Source organism: Panicum virgatum, chromosome 2N (assembly GCF_016808335.1).
Source record: "Panicum virgatum strain AP13 chromosome 2N, P.virgatum_v5, whole genome shotgun sequence".
Taxonomy (NCBI): domain Eukaryota; kingdom Viridiplantae; phylum Streptophyta; class Magnoliopsida; order Poales; family Poaceae; genus Panicum; species Panicum virgatum.
Window position 1 is genome coordinate 33467839 of NC_053146.1, and position 12993 is coordinate 33480831.

General features: G+C 49.0%; 1 non-coding gene across 1 annotated transcript; it reads left to right on the plus strand.

The window, feature by feature from the left end:
* Window positions 1-6156: 6156 nt before the first annotated feature.
* Window positions 6157-6263, plus strand: LOC120663238. The gene has a single exon (XR_005670454.1). It is a non-coding gene; the product is annotated as a small nucleolar RNA R71 (small nucleolar RNA).
* Window positions 6264-12993: the final 6730 nt, after the last annotated feature.

Genomic DNA, 12993 nt, shown 5'->3' on the forward strand with positions numbered 1-12993 from the left:
AGAGCCGCTTAGCCGTGTGCCCGCGCCGCCACGTACCCTGCAGCCCCACACAAGTGGTCCCAGTGGTTTACGCATGTCGCTCTCATGTTCCTGGGCCAAACCGCAGGCCGAACCGAGCCCTGGAGCGCCGGATTGGCAAACTCCGGTGACCCCGCTGCCATCCGCCGCCGCGTGCCAGCGCTTCCGCCATCGCTCCCGCGCCCAACTCTCCCGGGCCGCCCGATCCGCGTTGGACGCTCAGGATTAGATCGGCGTACCCTTTCGTCCGGAGCCACCGGATCGTGATCCAACGGATCAGATCCGCGCGTACCGCTTCAGCCAGGCACTTTTGCTAAAGAGCCCTCGGGCATTTCCAAAATCAACCCGCAGTCCTTTCCAGTTCAAAAGTAATTCCATATAAGCCCTGTTTTTAATGTTTAGACCCTTGAGCTTTCCAGAAATCGAACCCATAGTCCAGCCCACACATTTTCACGTGTTAGCCCCTGGATCTATCCGTTAATTATGTTTTAGTCCATGGTTTTTGTGCAGAAGCCCCTGGAACCTTAGTTTTTCTCGCAGTTTAGTCCCTGGACCTTGTTTTAGCCCTAGATTTCGCGTTCTAGCTCCGTTTTAGGTGTTCTTTATGTCCACGCGATCGTTGTAATGCATAGAATAGTTTTAGCCTAGTTTTTTTTGCTATTTTTATGTAATGATGTTTTGTTTCTTAGCGTTTGCTTTTATTTGCATGTATGTGTATGTGCTGGACTTGTTTTTTGCGTTGCGATCGTGAGTAGACGTTGATCCGTCGGAGGAGTACCAGGAGCCATCTTCCGTGGGACACTTTGAGTAGCAGGAGAACCTTGAGGAAGGCAAGTATAACATGAACCGCCTATCACTTTTAAATACATTTTCATACTGCATTATAATACTGTATGATTATAAGGATTTTACTAACCACCTTTATCCTTTATTTATATTTACCTTGGGTTGCATTTTGGTTTGTTGTGCTAGGTGCCGCGCTATAACACACTTGGTATTTTTTAATTAATTTGATTAATGGTATATGCAACTTAATTCTGAGAGTGGCCCTCTGTGTTCTGTGCTTGAGTGGCTCACGTCTCGTTAAAATTGGTTTTTTCTAGAAACATGGTTTAGGGGGCCAGCACGGTGCTTAGTGCTTGGTTGGCCACTCTCCCTAAGGACCGGTTCATAGAGCGACAACCTGGGACAACAACGCTACCACAAGACTGGAATGGGACGGATCTTGGCTTACTAATTAGGTCTTTTTGGTTTGGAGTTTCTTACCTGCGGGGCAAGGGTGGTAAGCTTCAATGGTCCCTGCTCTTCCGGCTTGGTCTGTGCTACGTGCTTGTACCCCCGCGAGGTGGGCCCCATTGTCGCTGATCCAACCCTTCACGGTTATGCCTTACCAATGAGAATCTTTGTAACGGCCTCGTAGTGTGTTTGCTAGTCATCTCACCTAAGGAAGTGTGATGAACAACTAGTGTAACTCAAGACTTGTAGGTAAAGATGTGCAACCTCTGCAGAGTGTAAAACTGGTATACTAGCCGTGCTCACAGTCATGAGCGGCCCAGATCCTCCTTTTCATTAGTGGGGTTATCTTCCTTTGATTAGGGGGTTTCCCCGGGTGGTTTGGTTTGGCTTGGTTCTCAGTAGTTCATAATTAATTTTGATTAATGTCTATGTAACTGGGTTTATTGTAATTCATCCACTTGTAGTAATTAGCTTTAATAAAATTTTGCCAAGATTAAAAGCTAATGCAGTTGAGTCAGCCAACCTTAGAGCCTCATAGTTTGTGTTATACTTGTTGAGTACAAGTTGTGTACTGACTCTTGCCTACTCTACTCTTTTCCTCTTGTTCTCTTTGGGGACACCCTACTGCTGCTCAGTTCCCGGCGACGCGGAGGAGTTCACTCGGAGCTACCAGGAGTACGAGGACTTCTAGGCGGTCGTCTCCCAGTCGATGTCCCTGTGGCGCCCAGCTTTAGAGAGAGTTTCGTACTTGTTCTACGCTTCCGCATATTTGTATCAGACATTTTGTCATTAATGTAATAAATAACATTCGTACTCATTTTATTTTATCTTTTTACGTGATATGTGCTATGATATACTGTTCATTCTATTGTATATACGTGTGACTTGTTCCTGGCACGTATATGACTGCTCGGTTTATGCCCTTTTGTAAACCGGGTGTTGCAGTTCCTGCCTAGCGGGATGTGCCTGCCTGACGAGAAACTCCTGCATGCCGTGATGTGCCATCCTCGGCCAACTGAGCATCACGCCGAGTTCTGCCATGTGTCATAGGACCAACTATGTTGTGGTGTGCTGGCTCTTTCTTTTCCATCTGGAGGGTAAGACGCTTCACGGAATAGAGTGAGAGTTTCGGGCATGGCAGCTCGAACTCCCTCTCATACCCCGGATAGCACATGAAGACTGAGTTCCCGGGACCTTCACGCATCATGTGCACATGAACAAAGTGGTCCAGACCAATGAAGGTTCGGTACTCATCCGTCGCGGGCAGATATGTAACTTGTGCATTCTCCAGAACACCGACATACCATGCAATGCGGGTGACCAGTGAGGTTATGTCGATGGGAGATTTGCAAGTGATCATTTTCTGCCAATGTGCGACCATGCCCATGACAGGTGAGTAGCAAATCTTCTTTGCCATATCATAAAGGCACATGAGCTCCGATGAACTACATAGCCTAAGGTCTACTCGGGAAAATACTACCATGGCTAGGTACTTGGCTAGGACTCTCAGAGTTGGATTATAGATGGAGACTATGTTGTTTTTACTACTCACTGGTTCATCTGAGATTTCATTCCACCAAGCACTACGGTCATATTCAAGATCATCCGTTAATGCATTAATAGGCATTTCTTACTGAATCCTAGTGCATTACTAAAGTCTCTAGGTAGCATTTCAAAGAACTCGTCGAAAAAGTGGAAGTGGATTTTAGTTTCTTTTCCAACGGTTTCGACATGAAGTGTAGACAGGAATTCCATGGTGAGAAGGTGCGAACCTGGTTTGGTGACGTCAGTGAACTGTGACCATCCCACGACAGTGAATGCGCGGTTCATGTCCTGGCGGAGTCCCGTCACCATGAGAAATTCTGTATCGAACCGCTTGGCGTGGCCGTACGACTGCTTCTTCAACAGCTCAAGGGCATCCCGCTCATAATCAGTCCGGACAACGATCTGATCGACCGACGTCAGAACTCTGATTTTGGGATAGGGCCTCGGGACTGCTGGAGAGGCAGGGGCTTCCTCCTCTTCTTCGTGGGATCGTGACGGTCGGCGGGCAGAGTCCACTGACATGTCATCCCGGGAGCCTGATGACGCTCATGAACTCCAGGATCGGGATGACGAGCCTAGCTTCTTCACCTTGCCTTTGATGTTCCCCCACAGTGACATGACTCCTGCAAAAGATTAGTACAGAGAATATGTAGGGAAAAATAATCGGAGGGGGTCAGTGGTTAGTCATTCTTGTGGGGATCAGTCCACCACAAACGTTCTTCGTTCAGAGCTTGATTATTATACTGGAAATATTTTTGTGGTTTTCATTTTAGGAGAGGGTTACTACTAATTTTATTGAATTAGTGCCGAGCTAATCTTAGCACTACTAATATTTTTGTGGGGCTTAGCACTTGAGTTACTTGGCTTAATTAACTTCTAATAGTTTCATTAAGCAAGAAAACTCAGAAGAGAGAAAAGAGAACTCAAGCACGGGGGAGTTTTCTGCGTACTCAAGCTGAGGGTGCAGCGAGCGACTCACCTTCGTCGGCTTTTATAGTCGGGCGCAGGAGGCAGGCCGGGCAGCGTGGGGCAGGCCAGCCGGCCTGAGCAAGGCGGCGAGCGTACCACGGCCTCGGTCTACTGCCCCTAGAGATGCTGGTGATCGTGCTTGAGTGGGCGAAGACAAGACGTGGGTGGTGGAGGCAGGCCGGCCGGCCGTGATGAGTGCCACTCGATCCCGCGCCATTCATTCTACCTTTCCCTCTTTTCCTTTGCTTCGCATGCACTCCAAGTCCTGCGGTTCCTGATGCCCCCTGACCAAAGGAGACAAGGTGGGGCCGGCCGGCCCACTTTGGCTGAAATATATATTTTTTATATGCAATGTAACAAAATTTTATGCAGAACAAGAATTTAGACTTTGATTTGGCAATGTGAACGTGCCATGACTTTAGGAAAGAAATTTATGCAAGGAATTTAAAACTATCCTACATGCAAATGAAAGGAATGGATACGTACCATGGTTCTCATGGCGATAGCTCGGGTTTTGAGTCCGGAGCGGGACTCTCCATAACTTGGGTTCTGTTGTTGTCGCTGGATGGAGTTCCAGATGAAGACACTTTTCTCCGCCATTCCTTCTTGGTGGCGGGCTTTGTTTTGATCGCTTTCGCCTCCGATTCCTCAAATTCTCTACGAAGGATTTGTCATCTTGCGTTCCTGTAGTTATGCACTCTGATTTCCCTGACGATTCTTAGTCGTTCCAAGAGCTCGGCAAGGATATCGATGGTGGGTGTTGATGGCTTCTCCTGCTCTTTCTCGGATTTCTTCTTGTTGAATGTTTTGACCTATGAACATTGTTCGACCTTCGGTCGGAAGGCGAACCTCTCTGTCTACCCATTGATGTTGAGCTGAATTTCTCCGGCTCCGACATCAATGTGTGCATTTGCGGTACTCAAGAATGACCTTCCCATAATGAGGGGCGTCTTGGCGTCGACTTCCATATCGAGGACGACGAAGTCAATGGGAATAAAAAAGTTCTGTATTTTAACCGGAACGTTCTCCGCAATTCCCGCGGGGTAACGGACCGTCTGGTCTGCTAGCTGCAAGCACATAGCAGTGGGGGCAAGCTCATGATAGTTTAGTTTATCGTCAACTACCTGGGGCATGACACTGACGCTTGCTCCCAGATCACATAGAGCATGTGAGACATGCTGACTCCCGATTGAACATGTGATTGTGGGGCATCCTGTTTTTTTCTTCTTCTCCAGGAGAGGATCGAGGATAGCTGCGCTACACTCCTCTATGAGTTGCATGACCTCGGTGGTGGGCAGGTTTCTCTTGTTACCAAGTATATCTTTGATGTACTTGGCGTAGGTTGGGACCTGCATAGCATCAAGAAGTGGTATGTAGACATACAACTTCCATATTACCTCGACGAACTTGCCGAATTGTTCGTCGGCCACCGGCTTCCTTATCCATTCCGGAAACGGTAAGGCAGTAGTGTCATGAAACTCCCGTGAAGTTCTCGGGGGTTCCATGGTTTCCTCCTGGGCAGCAGTTGTGTTGGACTCTTCTGCATCCTCCTGGTCTTCGTCTGCAGCAGAGGTATTGCTGGCGGGTACGGCTTTCTGCCGAGATCCTGCATCATTAGGGTATTGTGGGTCTTGCGTGGACTTACCTGTCCGCGTAGTTACCGCACTAACATTTTCTTTCGGTGGAACTTCTGGTTGCCCAGGAAGTTTTTCTGAATTATTGTTAGGACAAGATGAGGCAAGTTGAGCAACCTGAGTTTCTATCATTTTGTTGAAGCTCAACTGGTTTCTAATAATAGAGTTTATGCCCTCTAGATGTCTGGCCAAAGACTCTAAAATTTTATCATTAGCAAGGAATTTCTTACTATTGTTGTCATTAATTTGTTTCTGGCCATAAACTAGGTCCTTTAAAGAAGGCTGAAAATTAAAATTCATACCTTGCTGCTGGCTGAAGGGGAGGTTGGGTTTGGAATTCCAACCGTGCTGAGGACGGAAGCCTGAGTTGTTGGAGTTGTTCGCTCCAACGAAGTGAGCTTCCTCCTGAGTGGTCGGGCAAGAGTTGCCCATGTGTCTAGTTTCTCCACAAATCTCATATTTCATGCGAGAATCCATAACTTGGTTAGCCTCCTGGTGTGGAGACTCCAGTCTTTTCATGAGAAGGTCCATCTTGGCAGCGAGCATATCGATGCTGTCAATCTGATGAACTCCCTTGCGGGGCTGTTGCTGCCGTTCCCATTTCCAACTCTGGTTGGAAGCAATCTTCTCTACCTGCGCTTTCGCTTCAGGTACGCTGAGGGAAAGGAAGGAACCACCTGATGCTGCATCGATGTGGTTCTGAGCTGGTGTGTTCATGCCATTGAAGAAACTTTGAATAATCAGCCATTCCTCCATGCCGTGGTGGGGGCATGCTGCAATGTACTCCTGGAATCTCTCCCAAGCTTCCGGAATGGCTTCATCCAGGAGCTGTTGAAATCCAGAGAATTTGCCTCGGAGAGCGTTGGTTTTGCCCACCGGGAAGTACTGTGGCAGAACCACCTGAATTATCCCGACTCAAGTGCGCTGGCCATCACCATAAAGGCAACACCGACTCAAACGTACTTCAAACGGAATAATTCTTGGTCTGTCGGGTAACGTCCCGATACAACCACCGGATCTCGGATCGAACAAGCATACCCCGCACGAAGGCGAGTCCAGGGATATTACAAGCATATATCTTACAACACAGGCATAGTAGTTATTACAACAAGTTCAAAGTATTATTATAGGTCCAAACTTAGTAAAACATTATACAAGACATAAGTTTAAAGTTTAGAGTTTAAGCAGCGGAAAGAAAACACGACGGCTACAACACGTCGCAAAAGGATACCAAGCTAGCCCAAGCAAGGTATCACTCGTCGGGGTCATTGCCAGCCGGAGATGGATCCCACTCTATGGACAAGCCAGAGGGCAAAGAGCAGGGCTAAGTCAGACTAGCAGTCTGGTCCTCAAAACTCATACCTGAAACAGGATTCAACAGCAAGGCTGAGTATACTAATACTCAGCAAGACTTAACTGTCAACGGATATACTTAGTCCACTTAGCTAGACTATGCAGGGTTCTGTAAGGCTCTAGTTTTCCTTTTGCTGAAAAGCAACAAAGAGTAGGTCCTTAATTTCACATTTTAGCTTTCAATATTCAAGTTGATTAACCATTCTACGTAAGCAATTAATTCTAATCAACCATGGTAGAACTTTAGTCAAACATCAAGATTGTTCATAATAATATTACTCTTATTACTCTGTGTGGCAAAGGGATCAAGTAGTCTCAATATCCGTGTGTAACACCCCATTTTTAAATTCCAGACCTATCCTGATCTCTTTGCTAGCCAGCCCAGAATCTCGGGACGAGATTCATATAAGGGGTAGGATTTGTAACACCCTAATTCAAATTTCAGCATTTAATAATAAATTTAATTTGTTTATTTAATTTTCTAGGATTTAATTTGCTTAGCCTTACATTTATAATTTATTTTCGCTTCATAAAGTAATTAAAATTTATTTTAGGGCTAACATGTGTGTGCATTCATGCTGGTGCATAAGGTTTTATTTTGCTTGTTTGCATAGGAGTTTGAATTCAAATTCATTTGAATTCAAATAAATTTGAGATGATCAAAAATAGAAAAGAAAAGAGAAAGAAAAAGGAAAGAAGAAACCCAACCCAGTTTCTCAAACCCAGCCCAAACCTAAACCAAACCAGCCCAGCCCCAGAAACCAGCCCAACCCGTTCTCTCACCGCTCCGGCCTAGCAGCAGCACAGCCTTCCTTTCCTACGCTGGCCTGTTTCCTTCCCCGCAGCCCAGCGCCTCAGCCTGCAGCGACCCGCCTCCACGCCCGAGCGAGCCCCTCACCGTCAACGCGGCCCCGCAAGTCAGTAGCCGCAGCAGGCTCCCGCGCGACGCGCTCGTCCGCCCGACTGCCAGGCGGGCCAGACCTGCCAGCCCCACACCGCATGTCGCCCGCACTTCACTTCCCTCTCCCCCCGCCCAGGCCCACGCATTAGTGGTCGACCCCGTCGCCCAGCGCCAGCGCGTCACCGTTGCCATCCTGTCACTGCCAGCCTGGGGCCACCTGTCATCACCTTCCTTCCTCCTCCTCCTGCGATCCCCGCCCGAACTCCTCTACGCTGCTCCACTCAGCTCGCCCCGCCGCTGCCCCGTGGACCACCCGACCCCGCAAGGCCCACTGATCAGCCTAAGCACGCCCCGACCCTCTAGAAGCCATACCCAAGCCCGGGATCACGCCGAGCGGTTGGCGCGATCCGCTTTCCCCACCGAGCAACACCCGGCCGTGATCTCCGCCTTGACAGCGCCAGGCACGCACGCCCAGGGACCCGGGGTTCCTTTATTTGGTGCCCGCGGATCCTCCTGCGCCCCATTCCCATCTCCGCCGCCACCCCAGAACCCTAGCACGCCGCTCGTCCTACTCTGCCGTGCCGAGCCCTGCGCCACCGTGCCCTCACCGTACCACAGCCTCCCAACCCCGGCCAAGCGCTGTAGCAGTCTTGCCTACGCGCCAGGCAGTCTCTCGGGCGCTCCATCTGCGCGCACAACCCCTGCAGCGGCCGGATTTCGGCTTGGACCTCCGCCGCCGGTGAGCCGATCCCCAAGCAATCTCTCGCCACCGTTGGGCCGTAAGCTGATTTGAACCCAGTTACGCCTTTGCAGTGCCCGCGCGGACCTCCTCGACGTACCAGCAGGCCCGGAGCTGCACCCCGGCGCCCCCTCCGCGATCATCACCGCACCGGCACCGCATGACCTCGTCGCCGGCCTCCCTGCGCCACGCTCCTGATCGTTCCGAGCCTTGGTGAGCTTCCCCGTGCCCCTATCTAGCTTGTGCATGAGTCCTAGCTCGACTTAGGCTGCGGTGCTTTCCGGTCCGCACGAGGCGCCACTCGTCGGAGTACCGCCAGACCAGCTCGCTGTGGCGAGCCATGCCCCGCTGCGCCATAGCCGTGCTAGAGCCTCCAGTGGCTGCGCCTTGTTCTGCGAGTACTCTCTGATCAGTTAGCACAACGTTTTGACCCCCGGGAATGCCAGTTCGCCAAGCCCCGGCAAGCCCCACCGTCGCAGCGCCGCCGAGCACCTCGCTCCGAGCCTTCCCGTGCCCAGATGTTGCCTCAGGTGAATCACGCGTGGCGTGATGAACCTCCTGGGCCAAACCACGACTCAAACCGAGCCCTGGAACCCCGGAAACGCCAAACTCTGGCGAGCATCAGCCCGCGCCGCCGCGGAACAGAGTCGCCGGCGACCTTCCGCCGCCGCCCCGCGCGCCCTTTGTCCCTGAGCCGCCCGATCCCAGATGGACGCCCCTAATTAGAAGCCGCATACCCCTTCGTGCTGAGCCACCGGATCTTGATCCAACGGCCAACATCTGCGCGTACCGCTTCAGCCCGGCGTTTTTGCTAAAGAGACCCCCGCCTTTCCTAATATCAACCCGCAGTCCATGACTGTGTAAAAATATTTCCAACCAAGCCCAGTTTTTAGCACTTAGACCCCTGATCTTTTTAGATTTTGAACCCGCCGTCCACCCCTGGCTTTTTCATGTGTTAGCCCCTGGATCTTTTTAGTTTTTACGTTTAGGTCCTCGGTTTTTGCAGAAAACCCCTAGAAACTCTGTTTTTCTTACAGTTTAGCCCCTAGATCCTGTTTTAGGCCTAGTTTTCATGTTCTAGCTCCGTTTTAGGCATTCTTTATGTCCACGCGATCATTGTAATGCGTAGAATAGTTTTAGCCTAGTTTTGTTTGCTATTTTTATGTAATGATGTACTGTTTCTTAGAGTTTGCTTTTGTTTGCTTGTATGTTTATGTTGTGTATTGTTTTTGGCCATGTGATCATGAGTAGACGTTGATCCATCTGAGGTGCCCCAGTACCAGTACCCGGAGCAGCCATCTTCAGAGCAGTTTGAGCAGCAGGAGAACTTTGAGGAAGGCAAGTATAACATAAACAACACCTATCACTTTTAAATACATTTTCATACTGCATTTTAATACTATATGCCTATAAGGACTTTCCTAGCCACTTTATATCCTTTATATATATCCTTGGGCTGCATTTTGGTTAGTTGTGCTAGGTTGCTGCGCTATAACACACTTGGTCCTTTTTAATTAATTTGATTAATGTTATATGCAACTTAATTCTGGGATTGGCCCGTTTGAGTGGCTCACGTCTCGTTAAAATATGTTTTGTTAGAAACATGGTTTAGGGGGCCAGCACGGTGCTTACTGCTGGGTTGGCCACTCTCCATAAGGACCGGTTCATAGAGCGACAACCTGGGACAGCAGCGCTACCACAAGACTGGAATGGGACGGTCTTGGCGTAATAATTAGGTCTTTTTGGTTTGTAGTAACTTACCTGCGGGGCAAGGGTGGTAAGCTTCTATGGCCCTTGTACTGAGTGGCCTCGTCCGTGGTATTCTTGACGCCCACTAGACCTGCTCCATAGTCGCCGATCCAACCCTCGCGGTTACTCCTTACCAACGAGATTCTTTGTAAAGGCCTCGTAGTGTGCTTGCTAGCCATCTCACCTAAGGAAGTGCGATGAACAACCTACTCCATAGTCCAGTGATACCTTGCTTGGGTTAGCTTGGTATCCTTTTGTGATGTGTTGTAGCCATCGTGTTTTATTTCCGCTGCTTAAACTCTGAACTTTAAACTTATGTTTTGTATAATGTTTTACTGAGTTTGGACCTGTAATAATACTTTAAACTTGTTGTAATAACTACTATGCCTGTGTTGTAAGATATATGGTTGTAATATCTCTGGACTCGCCTTCGTGCGGGGTATGCTTGTTCGATCCGAGATCCGGTGGTTGTATTGGGACGTTACCCAACAGACCAAGAATTGTTCCGTTTGAAGTGCGTTTGAGTTGGTGTTGCCTTTATGGTGATGGCCAGCGCACTTGAGCCGGGATAATTCAGGTGGTTCTGCCACAAGTACTTCGTCAGGAATGCATTGGAGCAAGCTTCCCATGTGGTGAAGTCTACTTTGTTGGTGTAAAACCACATCTTCGCCTTGCCTAGCAAGGAGAATGGGAACAGTCGAAGACGGATGTTATCCATAGTGGTACCTCTGGGGTTGATGGTGCTGCTCACTTCTAAGAAATTTTGAAGGTGAGCATTGGCATCCTCCGATGCCTTCCCGCATAATGGACTCGCTTGAACCATGTTCACCAGTCCCGACTTGAGCTCAAAGCCATCATTGCCTTGGTCATTGTTCAGTCCAGTAGGAATGTGACTGCTGGACGGGGCCGAGTACTGCCTAAGAGTCTTGGCCATGGGTGGTGCTGAGACTGACAAACGAGGATTCCAAGTGGGTTTCTTCTGGGGTGGGACGATGCGACGTCTCACAATTCGCCCAATTCTCTGAGGATATGGATCGAAGTTGGATGATAGATCAAAATCAGTCATGCACTGCTCTGCATCGAATAAACGAGAGAGAGAGAGAGAGAGCAATGGTAAGCCCGCTAAAATTAGCGGTGATAAAACAGTAGGGTTTTCCACTCAATTATACGATAACTTTAGCCAATTGCTTCCCCGGCAACAGCTCCAGAAATGCTTGTTGGTGTCTCTTATGCTCAATATGAATTGGTATTCTGCAAGCACACAGAATTCACCAGTGTAGCACTTCACCTTGGTGTATTCCAGGGTATCGTGAAATCCTTAGGGAAGCACTATGGTAAAGTGTATCGTAAATCGTAGTGACAACCTTTACTGATATTAGACCGACTAATTCAGCAGGGGTAAGCCAGATAACTAATGAGATAAATGGCCAAGCTATGACCGTGCGACACACAGGAGGTTCTATACCTTAGAGAGGTAGAAGCTAGGAGGACAACGAACGAGAAAGGACTACTGAAATACTTCTAAACTACTGAGCTAGCCTCACTAGAACTAATCTAAGTTTCTAACTTGATGTCGGAACCAAGAGCTTACTTCGGCGGCCTAAGAGAAGGGCGCAGACAGGGGTGAGAAGGGGCCCAACATACTTTTGGCAATCCTACTGCTATGAAAACACCAGAACGTGGTGGACTACGATGGACGGATATGGCTGTCACCACTTGCCGCCAACCACTGCGTTGCCATGGGGTAGAACACACTTTCTAGCTAGCACTGAGTCGGACACTACGTCTGCTCTCAGTACTAGGATTTCTCTTGAGGCCTTCAAGAGAAATCCCCCTCAACCTAGTGAACTAACTTGAGTTACACTAGTACGGGCGAGAAAACCCATAAGACTAACTCCGACAAACAAGGAAGGTAACTTATACTGAACTAGCGGTAAAACTTACTCCCGCAGACAAGTACGAGTACGTGAGAAGATAAAACTTGCAGAAAGTAAAGCTGACTCAAGTAAATAAAGAAGATAACTTATATTAAAAATAGTCAAAGGAAAAGATACAAGAGCTTTACCGAGCTCCGATGATGACTCCGGATCCCCGAGACAAGCTGGACTCGACTCTAACTCCCAACTACTAACCTACTCTAGACTTGAGAAGAGAGAATTGCTCCTTAATTGTGTGTTTACAAGTGAGGATGGGGGGGCTATTTATAGCTGCTCAAGGTCGGTAATCAGGTAACCGCTGCAAGATTACGCTAACCCAGACTTGGCTTGAACTTCACGCAAAAGGGGAGCTCCAGTGGTAAACTTGTGGGGCTGGGCGGCCTGGCCTAGGCCGGCCGGCCTGGCCCTGCTGCCACCTGTCCACCGACTTCACGTGGACGGCTCCAGATCACTCTGGTCGGTAGATCAGGTGGTTTCCTCGGATACCAGAATCTTAGGCCGGGCGGCCTGACTCTGGCACTCCTCGGCCCTTCGTTTCACCGACATTGCACATCAACGCTCCACATTGCCTCTGGACTGGGTGCTTTCCTCATTTGACGCTCTTGGCACTGGCAGGTGGTCTTTTGAGTGGAACCTTGTGCCTTCCGGGTCCACCGACAGGATATGAAATGTCCGCCTTGTTCTAGAACCTTATGAACATGTCATATTGCTCCAGTGAAATTATTGGACCCATGTATGTGGAGGTGTCAGGCCTGTCGGGGTTTTCTCTGATTTCGACCATCTTTGGACAGTGAATTCCTGCAGGCACAACTCATCCAAAACTTGTGGAACTTATTAGAATCAAATAAAATATGCATGGAACATAGTGCGAAACTCAATTTATTCCCGAGAAGTTGACGGTCAAAATATGAG